Raw genomic sequence first — 13,726 nt, 5'->3', positions numbered from 1 at the left:
GAGAATCACTAGAGTGCCTCATGACGCTCCTATGAAAAATAGTCCTATTCAGCGTAAAACTGTAGCAGTCTAATAAACAAGACCAGCGAAGACTCATATCCCATAGGAATAAATATTTGTATCTTCCTGCCAGCTGAAGAAACCAGCTGAGATACTATCAGAGGTAAAGGGAACTTGAAATGAGTAGGGGAAGAAGGCAGCTATGATTACCAGCTTGAGGCTAGTGAACAGCTGTGGAAGTAGGAATTGTAGCATTTATGCTAAATAGTATTTAATTGTTTCTCTTCCTCCTTCTTTCCACTCCTTTCCATTATATGAGGCATACTGATGCTAGCTAAAATTTAGTGATCAGGTAGTAACATGAATCAGTGGATTTCAACAATACCGTGGTCAATATGTGTTGACGGTACAAGTTTTTGCATGAATTAAGGACAAGAGTGAATGCTGGGTATTAGAATGGATGGACTATGTTGTAGAGTTTCTGATTTTTTTTCCTGCAGACACACTCCCTCCTTACTCTTCCCCTGGATCTGACTTGAAGGCTGACTATTATAGACTGAATGTTAGTGTGTCTGTAAAATTCATCTTGAAATCTTAACTCCCAACGTGATGGTATTAGGAGGTGAGACCTTTGGAAGGTGATTAGGTCTTGAGGGTGGAGGCCTCATGAGTGGGATTAGTGTCCCTCCAGAGGAGACCCAGAGATCTCTCTCACCCCTTCTACCATTTGAAGATGCAGGATGAAGACAGCTATGAACTAGGAAGCAGGCTCTCACCAGGAACTGAATCTGCTGATGCCTTGATCTTGGGTTTCCCAACTTCCAGAACTGTGAGAAATAACATTTCTGCTGTTTATAAGCCACCCAATCTATGTTATTCTGATACAGCAGCCTGAATGGACTAAGACACTGGCCTTCATTAAATGATCTTGACTTCTCAGTGCCCATTGGATTCAGCCAATGAGAAGTACCAGCAGGAGATCAGAAGGAGTGAGGAGAGTGAGATGGCTTTATTTATTCCCCCAGCTCCTTCCTTGTAGGGTCTTCATGGACTCGCTACATCCCCTGACCAAATGTCACAGACCTGTCAGGCTGTCTTCCCTGAACAGCTGTCTGAATCCAGGGGTTAGAGGAATGCTTCCTCCCATAACCGCTCCAGGAGTAAAGGTGATATTATTACTAGTATGAAGTAATGCACTTTCTCCTGTGGTTTTCAGTATATTATGCCTGTACCTTTGGAAATAGTCCTGTGATTAAGGTTTCTTCAAATTACTCAGTTTATGGGTGCTAGCTGTTCCTGCCAGGATCTTGCTAATCCATGAAGCTTGGAGTTGAACTGATTGATTGCCAAGGTTTAAAAAATGGTTCCTGCAGTGTCCTTTTGTGTGTTGGGGGAGGTTTCAAGGCTTGGTGCCCAGGTCTTAGAGACTGATCTAGAGACAGCATGGGCATTCGTTCTTTACTTCTTTTAACTCTTAGTTCTCTGCTTAATTTTTGCCAGAGAAAAACCAATGAATTCGTTTGGAGACAAGAGCCCTACACAGGTTTCACACACACACACACAAAATCATACCCCCTTTGCCTACTAGAAATATGTGTGAATAGCTTTTTGGAGGTTCTGAACCTCATCTCCAAAGAGGATTCCTTCCTCCAAAGTAAGTTGTAAGCTTGTAAGATCGTACATTTGTCTCTGGCTGTCCCTCCAGTCTCATTTCTTTGTGGAGTAGCTCTGCCATTCCCTGTAGGTACTCAGGGACCTCACACTCTTTTCCACCCACCTCTCTCTATGAAAACCAGCTTCTGGGAAAGACTCTGAATTCATTTTCACTAAATAAATGATTGCTTGACTTTGATTTATTACCTCATGCAGATAGCAAAAGCAGAGTTTTCTCAACCTCAGCACTATTGATATTTGCTTCCCCCTCCCAAATTTTTTGTTGCAGGGGGCTACTTTATGCATTGTAGGCTGCTTAGCTGACTCCCTGGCTTCAACTCACTGGAGGTCAGTAACACCCTTCTCCTAGCTGTGATAACCAAAAATATCTCCAGATATTGCCAAGTGTCATGTGGGAGCAAAATCACTCACAGTTTAGAACAATGAAAAGGATGAATTTCTACCTGTGCAATCTTTGGGCATCATCAAACCAGAAGGGTAAATATGTATTAGGGCAATATGTGGGAGGTCCTTCTTAGAATATGGGCCTTGAGTAAATAACATTCCTTTTTGATTTTGTAAGGGGTCAGGATGACCCACCACTTTGTACTTACAGATCTGGATTGTGCAAACTATCTACATCATTTAATGTACAGCCCACTGTCTCAAAAACCTATATAACTGTGCTTTGACCTCTAATGGGCAGAGCTGGCTTCTGAGCTTTCTGAGAGGCTGTTCCTGGGCTATAATCTTCAATTTGGCTCAAAGAAAATTCTCCATTTCTTAGATCAACTGATTAATTTTTGTTGACGTGATCTTGGATAAAGACATAAAATTCTTCTTGGTCTTTTATGGTATTATTTCTTGCCTTTTTTGGCTTTTGTAGGGAACATAAGAATGAAGAACATAAACATACTGGATTTGGAATCGACAGACTTTGGGTAACCTCTAGTTGTGGGACCTTAATTAAGCAAGGCTATGTCCCCGATTGGTTCTGTTGTTGAGAGTGTAAAAAGAGGAAGTTGATCTAGATGACTGTCTAGATTTCTCTATCTTTAAAAATTCTAAATATTTGCATGTATGAAATTTGCATGTAGTAATCCATGGCGATTTCATTGGAATTGTTGGATGATCAGGATGTACATAAACTGAGAAGCCACTAGATGTCATGTACTTCTCAGAGTTTGCTTGTCAAACCCTATTTTAAATGCCAGGATATTTGGGAAGCTGAATGGAACCTTAAAAACCATATTGTTTAATCATGTCAGTTAATTAAAAACAAAAATAGACGATTTGGACTAGGTAGATCAAATGATTTAGATAAGTTCACATAGCTAGTTAGCATTAAAACCAGATTTCTTGCCTTCTATTCCAATAGACTTTCCCTTCTTTAAAGTAAATAATATTTGGAAATGATGGTTTTGCATCAGTTATCAACTTTGATAATTTTTTTCTTTTTCTTCTTGAACTCAAAGTAACTTGGGGGTGGTCTGGAGTAGATTATTCAAATTTTTGTGATTTAATATAATACCAATAACATTGGAAGAAAAGTAGTATTACTTGTCGATTCCTAGTCTACTTTGAGACTTGATGCAGATAAGTCACAGGAGGGTATGAGAAACTGGGCAGATGTGATGAAAATGGAAATCAAAGTTCACCAACACCTCACTGATCTGAAGGTTAGACTTTGGCGACCTCAGAGGTTTCCTTTCTTAACATGGCCCTGGATGGAAAGTTGAAAAGGCTTTCTTTGAAAAGTGAAATAGCTTTTTTAAGGTCTCTGTGCCAAACCCATTAACATTTCTGTGTTGTCCCTTGAACCTTATCTAACATGCAGTGTTTAATAAACATGGTTGTCTAATTCTTGGTTTAGATGACTCCAAAGTATTTGAAACAGAAATGGGACTGTAAGAGGAAGGCCCACTAAAATAAGAAGTAATGCAGATAACCTGATATGACTAAGGGGGAAAATTGCTAAACTCAAAGAAACAAAACTGTATTACTTCATTATAAAAGAACAGATGCTTACAACGACATCCTTGTGGCTTCAATAAAAGGTTAAATTACACTGACTATCCTTTGCGACATATAAACTTTTCAAGAAGGATTTCTTACAAAATGGTTAAAAAGAAGCTTTGGTGTCCAAAAAGAATAAGTTTTGCTTATATGAGAAAGTCTTTTATGTAATGCTTATAAATGCGAAGTTATAATAAATCCTTTTTTCAGGCTGGAGCTGGGAATGGATCTTGTATAGAAATAGTGAGTCTGTTAATACGGCTTCATTTCCTGAGTGAATTGGGAATGATACTGCTACAGCATGAGGGTCCTTTGGGATGTTTGAGAGAGTGTGAGCGGTAGAAAGCACTATACACTTGTAAGTCGTTAAGATGATGACAGGAAAAGTGAACGCATACACCCCCCCAAGAAAAGCGCTCTCTGAGGAGGTGAGCTGAGGAAGCAGAAGAGCTCAGGATTAAAAAGACAGAAGGATAGAAAGGAGGGCTGGCCATGGGTTAACTTCTCTGTGATAGTGAAGTAGCAGGGCTGATCTGCTTTCCAGAAGACAAGAAATGAACAGAGAGATTCTGCCAGGGATCAGAAAATGAGACACTGTGAACCAGTGCTGGGGTGTGACCCATCTGTGTTCATGAATGCATGTAACACTATGGCTCCGTAAATGGGCTGGAGCTCTGTCCATCTAAGGGACCAGCTCTTGTATTCTATCCAGTTATTTTTTTTCCCTGCTCAGTTCCAACGGGAAGGAACAGTAGGCCCTGTATAGTGTCTTCCTTAAGCTGTTTTCAGTTTTATTTTATATCTGCCCTGGGTTGGACAACTGGGGATGTTCTGCTGTTGCCCCCACTTTATGTGATCAGGCTTCAGTCTTTTTCTCCCTCTTTTTAAATCCTCTTGGTGAATTTATACGTACAAAATGGAAGTTGCTTATTGTAGGAAGATTCCATTTGGTTTCAATGAAGAAGTAAGACAAGTTGGCCATCACCTGTGTTCACATCTCAACCGTGTGCTGATTGAATTTCTGTATTCTCTCAAGTCGCCTCATGTTGTGCAAAATTCTTATGATGTCAGAATCCAGCAAAAAAAAACCCCCAGCAAATATGCATTATTTCAATGTGGAAATTTCATATTCTCTTCTATGTTACTGGAGAAAAATTATTTCCCACATATTTTGATTGCATTACAGTGGCGCCAGTCATCTTGTTGTATTAGGGTGGTGTCAGCATTCCTGCTATCAACTTTGTCAGGCTCTTGTAACTTGGCTGTAAAATTCTGCCTCAGGGCTGAGGCTTGCTCTCAATCCCAGACCCATTTAGGAGAGAAGAAAGTAAATGTATCTTAAATTGAATAAAATGTTAAAGAGTCAAAATAATTAACAGCAGGAACTTTCAGTGGTTCAAATCTAGTTGCTATTTTTCATCAACTCCAAACTGTAAAGCATAAATTTTGAATTCCTTAAGTTCTTCTTTCTGTATGACTTTTAGTATAGTTTGGAAGTTCATCTTTAGATCAGAGAAGGACATTGCATCTCTGCAGATAAACCAACTCAACATCTGGGCGAGAAAATAATTCTATTTGTGAAAAGTTTCATGTTTTTACAAAGTGCTTTTGAAAGGGTAACATAGTAGGAGGGCAGACAATGCAATGGCCTGGGAGAAGCCATTTGTGTGTGTTCTGATGCTGTTTCTTCAACCTCAGTGATAAACCCACAGACATCCTGCTTCGCTCACTTTTTCTCTCTTGGGTTACTTAAATGTGTTTTCCCTTTTTAAAGTTTTAGTTCAGATTCTACTTTTTATGTTAATAGCGAGGGTGTTCTGAGGACAGACGTGAACAGACCAAAGCTACACATCAAATTCATTTTGTAAAAGTGTTTCTTTACAGCTTGTCAGTAAGTGAGCCAGGGTGTTGTGAAAGTGAAACTTTTTCAGTTGAATTGTCTTTCTGGGAAACCCTCTTTTTCTGCTAAACTGTCTTTCCGGGAAACAAATTTGTAACTGCCAATTTGTTTGCATGCCTCAGTTTTCAACCTACCCACAAAACGATAGCTTGGGTGACCCTGAAGCTGTTGTTGAACTTACTTTCAGAGATCAAGGCTCCAGCTGGGGACACTCCCCCTCATTGACTTCAAAGCAAACTGAGCCCAGAGACAGATAGGCAGTAGGGGGATAGCTCAGCCAAATTCTTATCGAGATTATTCTGGGGTAGGCTTCTTGGGATGGACTATAAGCGATGTACAACTTTTAATCATCTTCAAAGCCCTAAATGATAATGTTTGGTTTTAGTTAAGTTCAATTTGAATAGAAAGCCAATCAGTTGAAAAAACAGCAAATGTGTTATGGGACCCCAAGCTAAATATGCTTCCCGAAAAAAATGACCTCATTCAAGGTTCCATAAGCACAGGAAGGAATATGGGATGGGAATGGGGATAAGAGAAGCCCTGTCACTACCTTGCTGAGTGATTTTCTCTTAGTTTCTGTATTTCTCTGAAAGTCAGTTCCACTTTATAAGAAAAAGTAAATGTGAAAGAGAAACAGAAAACTGAGCTATTGTAATAGTTATTTTTAGTTGTTTATGCAGGAATTGGGTGACTTTCTGGAAAGGGCCAACTAGCAAATATTTTCAGTTTCACAGACCACATGGTGTCTGTTGCAACTACTCAATTCTGTTGTAACTAGAGAGCAACATGTTAATGATAGGTGTAGATGTGTTCCAGGAAAGCTTTACTTACAAAATCTAGTGGCCTGCAGTCCACAATTTGCTGACTCCTGGTTTAATGCATGCTTGCATACTTAATATACGCCAGGCATTGTGTTAACTGCTTTATAAACATTAACATACCCAGTGAGGAAGGTACTATTATTGTCATCAGCTTATGAATGAGGAAGGCAAAGCTCAGAGAGGTTAATCCACTTGCACAAGAACACATGTATCTAGTACATGGCAGAGTGGAGGGTTGGCATCAAATCCACTTGCCTCAGCTTCTCTGATTCTTTAGACAGACTTACCTTCCTTCCAAAGAGAGCTTCCGTAAAGGAATTACTAAGTCCCAGTCCTGTAGACCAGGAAATGTGACCCAAATCTTCATAACTCCAATTGGTGAGTTATGAATATTTGGCCACAGAACATGTTTTCCAGATGATTCTTATAATTTAGCTTGGTAATAGGGGTCAAAATAACTTATTGTCTTTTTTTTCAGATATTTGACTATACTTGTTTCATTTATATTATACATTCTTCTTGTCTCCAAGTGTATTTGATAATTTTTCCACTTGCTTTTCTCCCTTGAAAGCAAAAGAAGTGTTAAGATGTACTGTTTCCTTAGACCTGAGTTCCTCATTTTAAGTGGGAAAAACCCAAACATACTTTTTTGTTTTCCCCTACTAAAAGAAAAAAGAGAAGACAAGAAAAGAAATGGAAACAATGAGAAAGCCTTGTCAGGTATCATAGAGATGGTGACTGTACTTCAACATGAATGCCATTGTCACCCTCTTGTATGATCTGACAATCACTGAAGGGCTTGCGTTTTTAGGTGTATGGTGTTTGTGATGTGGAAAAGTGTATGCATTTTTATAATGAACTTGTTGGATTGTTTCTCAGGCAGAACAGCTCATTTGGGAAGACTTGGAAATAAACTGAGAATCCAGCTTGGTTTATCTCCATCAGGGAGGAGAGTCTCCCCAGTACCTCATGTCTTCCAACTGGCTCTGCCTGACTCCCAGAGCAGGCTGGGATTGAATAAGAAAACAGTAGAGTGTTGACTGCACAGTTCCCACACTTTCAGTGTAGTAGAAAGAACCAACTGTCAAGACTTCCTATACATTGGCTGTGATCTGTGATGCCCTTCACAACCCTTCTTTTAGATTTCCCAGGAGATCTTATCAGAGGGCCCCTGAAAGGCAACATAGGCTCAAAGGAAGGTCTGTAATACATCAAAAATGTATTATGTATGCAAAATGAACCTGACCTAGGAAGGTGAACTTCCTCACTTCAAAAGTTACCTCTTAACCAATCAGGTCTGGCGGGTACAAACAGACCCCAAGATCTGGGCTTCCAGGACAGTGTATACAAACATATCCATGTATGTATGTTTCCAAGGCTAGGACACCTAGAGCATCCTTTCTCTATTTTTATTTTTGTTTTCTTAAGCTCTTGGATTGAGATTTATTAATTAATTACTATAATGTTTTAATTTATTTTTATTCACACATTAATATAAAAAGATACTCTCATTACAAAAATTCATCTAGTACAGATATAACTAAAGTTCCTCCTGATCACTGTTCCCAATCCTGGCCCTTCTCAGAATGTGGTGTATATCTTTCCAGACCCTTTATGGAGTTTCATTTTCCCTTTTCTCCCCCAATTACTGTCTTCCTCAGGAAAAGGAAGTGTTCATTTTATTTAAGTTATAACAGTGGAATTTTTAGAGTAAAAAACCTTATTTAAATTACTCATTTCAGCTCATTCCTGGTCTATTCTGACCCAGCATGGTTTTATACCATCAAAAATATGCTTTAAATATTGTGAAATTGTGTTCTTGTACCCCTTGTCTTCCTATTTTGCAACTCCTTTATTTTGTAGTATTCCTTTTTTTTTTTTTTTTTTTGGAATATTTTGGAGTAATCGCTTCCTGAGAATGGCTGCACTAAAGGTAGATTTTATGAATCCTTATATATTAGAAAATGTCTTTATTCTCATTTCCCATTTGATTGATTATCTGGCTGCACATAAAATACAGTGTGCATTAATACCAGAATATGTTTGACCACAGGAACCTTTTCCATGGGCATCCCATTGTCTCACAGGGCTCTGTGGAAATATAGTTTGGGGAAAATTATCCCCTTGGGAGAAAGCTGTATTCAGGTAAAATGTTGCTTGCAAATATTGTGCGACTTAATGAGGCTGTTAAGGTACCTGACTGGTAGCTAAGTGAAGGTGTATTTTTTTTCTCTTCATTCTTTCTTTATGATGGAACCATTCTGGCTTCTGAAGCTTGGTGAGCTTGCCCTGGTGTTTGTATTGGAGTCATGAATGTTTTGTGGACAGTAAACCTCCTTGGCAATTCTCTGAATGTCTTCTTGGATGAACTCTGTTGCAGGTTACGTTTTTAATTTACTTTCTGGAAGTAGCGATTCAGGTGCATAGCTGCCACTAACATCATCATTAAGCAGTAATTAGTGACCCATTTGGAGATAACACTATACATCAGTGCCATCGCCTCTCTTTCCAGAGTCTCTCACCTCCTGGAATCTCAATATTCTGGAGTCCCCATGCTGATTCCTCATTACTATGCCCCACCCAAGCCTGGCTTTTCCAGGCTTGCTACATATCTCTATTTCTTATTCATTTCTCTACCCCTGGAGCAGACACATTGCTTGCATTGGCATAAAGTCTCATTGCATTGTTTTTAGGAAAATTAATCTTCTGTTTTTTTTAATTACAATTAGGTGAAGGGGGAAAAAATTTCTCATTGATTTTTTTCTGACTAACAAAGGAATACCAATTGTATCAAACACTAGGTTGAATTAAAGTTCTCCAACAGAGTAAAACATTTATATATATAAAATATTAGGGTACATGGTTACATCAGAGATAACATTAATACTTAAAATTTTTTTTTATTGAAGTGTAGTTGATTTACAATGTTTCAGGTGTACAGGAAAGCGACTCAGTTATATGTATACATACATATATATTTTTTCTTTTCAGATTCTTTTTCATTATATGGGTAACATTAAAGTTTTGAAGACCAGATGTTTTACGGGGAACTCCTTACAAATGAACTAGAACTACCATGTTTATGGTGATAGGATACAGAACAAGTCACACATGTAAACCATTTCATCTCTTTATAGATACACCAAGACGAAGATGTGATATTTAATTCTTGAATTGTCTGGAGAGTTCAATTAATTATCTACTTACTGATGTGGAATTGATCTTCCAAGAAATTACAGAGCTTATTTTTATGATTGTTCCCAGAGAGAGGTAATTACCCACCTCTTTTTCATTTCTGGTAAAATCTACTTTGCTGGAAAGAGTGAAAAACAGTAAGATTAAACATTTAATTACAAATCAGCAGCAGAGAAATTTGTCAATTCTTCTATCTATGATGTTGTTTAGAAACATCTGATTTAACCTGTTGTTTTCATAAATTGATCTTGAAATACACTTTAAGATTTACAGCATGATCAGAATTTCCCTTAAAGAATCATGCTATCCAAAGCAAATTAAATTATTAACAGGGCAATATCACCTCCTCCCTTACCAAAAAAAATTCTTTTTCTGTTTATAACAGTAATTCACCCTAGAACTTTTGGAAGATAGATATTATATGAAATTATGTAAAAATACTCATAATCCTACTGCCCATAAATAACAACTGTTACCATTTTGGTATATTTCCTTCCAACCCTTATCCATGCATGTATACACCAGTGTGGGTCTACCAATGGGGTCACAGTAAGAATATGAGCCACAATTTAACTAGATTATGTCCTCATCTGCATGGTACCATCCTCCAACTGCAGGCCTTCCAGCTCCACTTCACCCCAGTCATCTCTGGAAGACTCTGGGGCATCTCCAATGGGCTCAGATAGTTTCTCATGGGCCGTTCTAGTTCTTTGCTTTCCTCTGCCCTTGCTTCTTGTGGTATCCTCAGAATCTGGAAGAATGGCTGGTACAGAGGCCGCTTAATAAACGCTTATTGAAGTGCTCATTAAATACAAAGTCTCCATGAGGGTCATGCCCCAACAGTGTCCCAACTGTTGGTACCCTTCCTGAGCACGCTGTCAACCCACTAAGAGTGCAGTCTCCTTGTGCCCCCAAAGTTCTCAGAGCACCGGATGGATGCTTCACACAAAGGTGTAGAGAAGGCCCCACTTCCTAACTCTGTGCCACACTTTGTCACCCAGAACATCAAGGCCTTACTGAGTAGGTCCCCATACCTCATGGAGTCCCTTTAAAAACATTTCCTACAGCTTCTGCCTGTGGTCACCTCTTCACTGGGCTCAGACACAACGTTGGGAATAATACCTGAAACAGACACAACGATTTCTGCTCTGGATTTGTGTCGTTATTTCTCCTTTTTAAATTTTTTCACACAAGTGAAATTTGGTTATAAGAATGAAAAGAAATTACACAGTTGGTATTCAGCCAATATGTTTAGAAGGCTTGAACAGTGAGCAAAATCACCTCAATGCCTTAGTGGCCTGTTTTGCCTGAGAAATGTCTGAGAAAGTGGGAGAAAGTTGATACCTTATTTACCTTGGTTACCGCTTTGCAGTAGTGATAGTTAAGTGCTATGTTGGAGCTGTACTTGCCTCTCTGTGTGTGTTTTTTTTTTTTTTTTTAACCTGAGCTGGATCAGCTACCTCCTCTTCATTTTTCCTTCTAAAATCAATGCCACTCCTTTATCCCAGAATATCTACCCCTTACCGATCTCTCTCACTTTCTTGCCACATATATGTATGCACACACACCTTAGGAGGGCCACCTTCATCCTTAATGGGCTAAAAAGGTGAGGTATGGATGGCTTCTTTCTGTTTTCTCCCAGTAATCTTCCTGAGAAGCTGACAATATTAGTGTGTTGACTTTCTTCTGCTCTTCCCTGAAGAAGTCTTGTCAGTGGATCTTTTTCAGGTTTTGATGAAATTTTTATGTTTTAGGTTTATCTATCTATCTATCTATCTATCTATCTATCTATCTATCTATCTATCTATCTATCCATCTTTCTATCTATCTATTTATGGTATTGAATTAATTCAACATTTTTAGACTGTATAAACAGATTCACTTTTCCTGTGGCTTACATAATCCATTCACAGATGCCAGACTCAACCCTTTGATACAGAGGGAACATTTAGCTTGTGGAAGAGAAAAGGAATCAGGTCTCCATTGGTATTCAAGATCAGATAATAAAGGGAAAGAAACGATGAAAGTTTCAGTTTCAGAAGTACAATGATTGTTTCTGTTGCTAGCATACTGGTGTGTGAGAATTTTTCGAGTTCATAATTTGAATCATAAAGATGATGACTTTTAGGCCTGGGCAGCTCCAAGGGTGCTTGAAAACCTGGGGGTGCCTTCCACCTCTAGCAAAGCCCAAGAGCCCTCTCTGGGCCAGTAGGGTGTTTGCAGTTGAAGACTTAAGAACAAAAGAGGGGATGGTCCCCAGAAAAGAAAGTAATCTGGGATTCTTCAGAATGATTTTGAAAACGATCCCAAATCTGATTTTTATTTCTTCCTTGCATGAACTCAATCCTGGCTCATATCAGATGCTTTCTTGCCATTCTGTCTCACCTCATGTCATTCCCAGCTGGGCATCGAAGCCATGGGAAAGATACCATGGCCCTTCCCTGAAGCCACTGGTAATCTGCAAGGCCTGGCCTGAGTCCTTCCTCTTCTTTGCTGCCTTCTCTAACCATTCCAGCCATTATTGAGTTTCCTTTCACTCTGCTCACCTTCAGCATTCGGAATCTGTCTTGCATGCTTTGGCAGTTAGCTAACATTTGGTACTGCCCACATTATTGAGTGGGAATCAAGAGACTTATGTTTTAGCCCACGTTCACTTACTAGGTAGATGTCCTTAGGTCACATTGCCTTTCTGACTTTTCTGGGTCTTTTTTTTTTTTTCCTTCTCATATAAAAAACAGAGGAGTAGGTAGATCATCTCTTAAGATGTCTTTTAATTCTATTACTCCTGCTGCCCACAGAGATTTTAATTGCACGTTAGAACTGTATCAGACACTTCTGTCTTTCTCATGCCTAGCTGAGTGCTGTGTGCAAAGAACTCAGTAAATGAATACTTTGTGGCTGATTCAAACCCCCAGAAAGTACAAATATTTAACTTTTTATTCTATTCATCTATGAATAGAGGAATTAATATCAAATATTTACTATTGTGTTTTGGACTCAGTCTACAATTAGCCCAAGGTTTTCACGTACTCTACATCCAGTAGGATTGTAAAATGAGAATTGTGATGAAAAAAAAAATGACTCTGAAACCCTGTACAATTTTAAGTATCTCTTCCTGCATGACAAAGCCTCTCTAGAAGCAGTTTTAGTTCCCAGGAGATATATGTAGCAATGACAAGACATTTTTGATTGTCAAAGTTAGGGGAATGTTACTGGCATTTAGTGGTTAGGGGCAAGAGGTGCCATTAAACATTCTACAATGTACAGGACAGCCTTTTGCAACAAAGAATTTTTTGGTTCAAAGTATCAGTAGTGCTGAGGTTGAGAAACCCTTCTATGTGGTAAGCCTAATGAAGGTAGAGATTTTGTCTTACTCGTATTTGTTCCCTAGAGACCAATACTTGTTTCTCACATCCTCCAAAAACTAACCTAATTCTGTCAATCTGGTTTTAATATTAGGTACATTTGATGGAACTAAAATTGTTTCAAAATTGATCATCTATGTGGATCTCTTATTTTGTATTTTTTAGATGATATGAATATAAAATTAACTAGGACAATCACTAGTCTAACAAATAAGGTTTGGCATCAGAGCCTTTAACACCATAGGTCTCTGTATATTGAACTACATAAAGTTATTCATGAATAATAATATAATCCCTTTATAGGGAATTTCCTGAAAGTGATGTTTCCCCCTGAAGTCAAATTCAATTACGGCAAATTAACTGCCTGAATATGAAGCATATTTCTATACCTGAAGATGAAAAAGTAATTACAGTTTTTTTGGTAATTGAATTAGTGAGTGAAGAGAGGAGAAACATACGCCCATTTGGTGCTTATTGTGCTTATTCCTTTAGTGTTAATATTTTCATTTTCTCAACTTTAGCTTTGAGTATAGTGCTGTTTTTTCTTTTAATGATTTGAGAATTTACATATTCCATTGTCATTGGCCAGTGATGGTGTGGATATTTAGAAGATGCCATTCCTAGACTAATTGATCTATTCAATCAAACGTGTAGATTGATCTCCTGTGCCAGGTCTCCTGTGGTAAGGGGTGAAGAACGACGAACCTGCTCTTTTGCAGCGTACAGGTCATGAGAACAGCTAAGACCTATCTGTATACACCTTTAGTATAATAAAG

The sequence above is a fragment of the Camelus ferus genome, chromosome 3 (assembly GCF_009834535.1).
Source record: "Camelus ferus isolate YT-003-E chromosome 3, BCGSAC_Cfer_1.0, whole genome shotgun sequence".
NCBI classification, from domain to species: Eukaryota; Metazoa; Chordata; class Mammalia; order Artiodactyla; family Camelidae; genus Camelus; species Camelus ferus.
Note: the sequence above shows the minus strand (reverse complement) of the source record.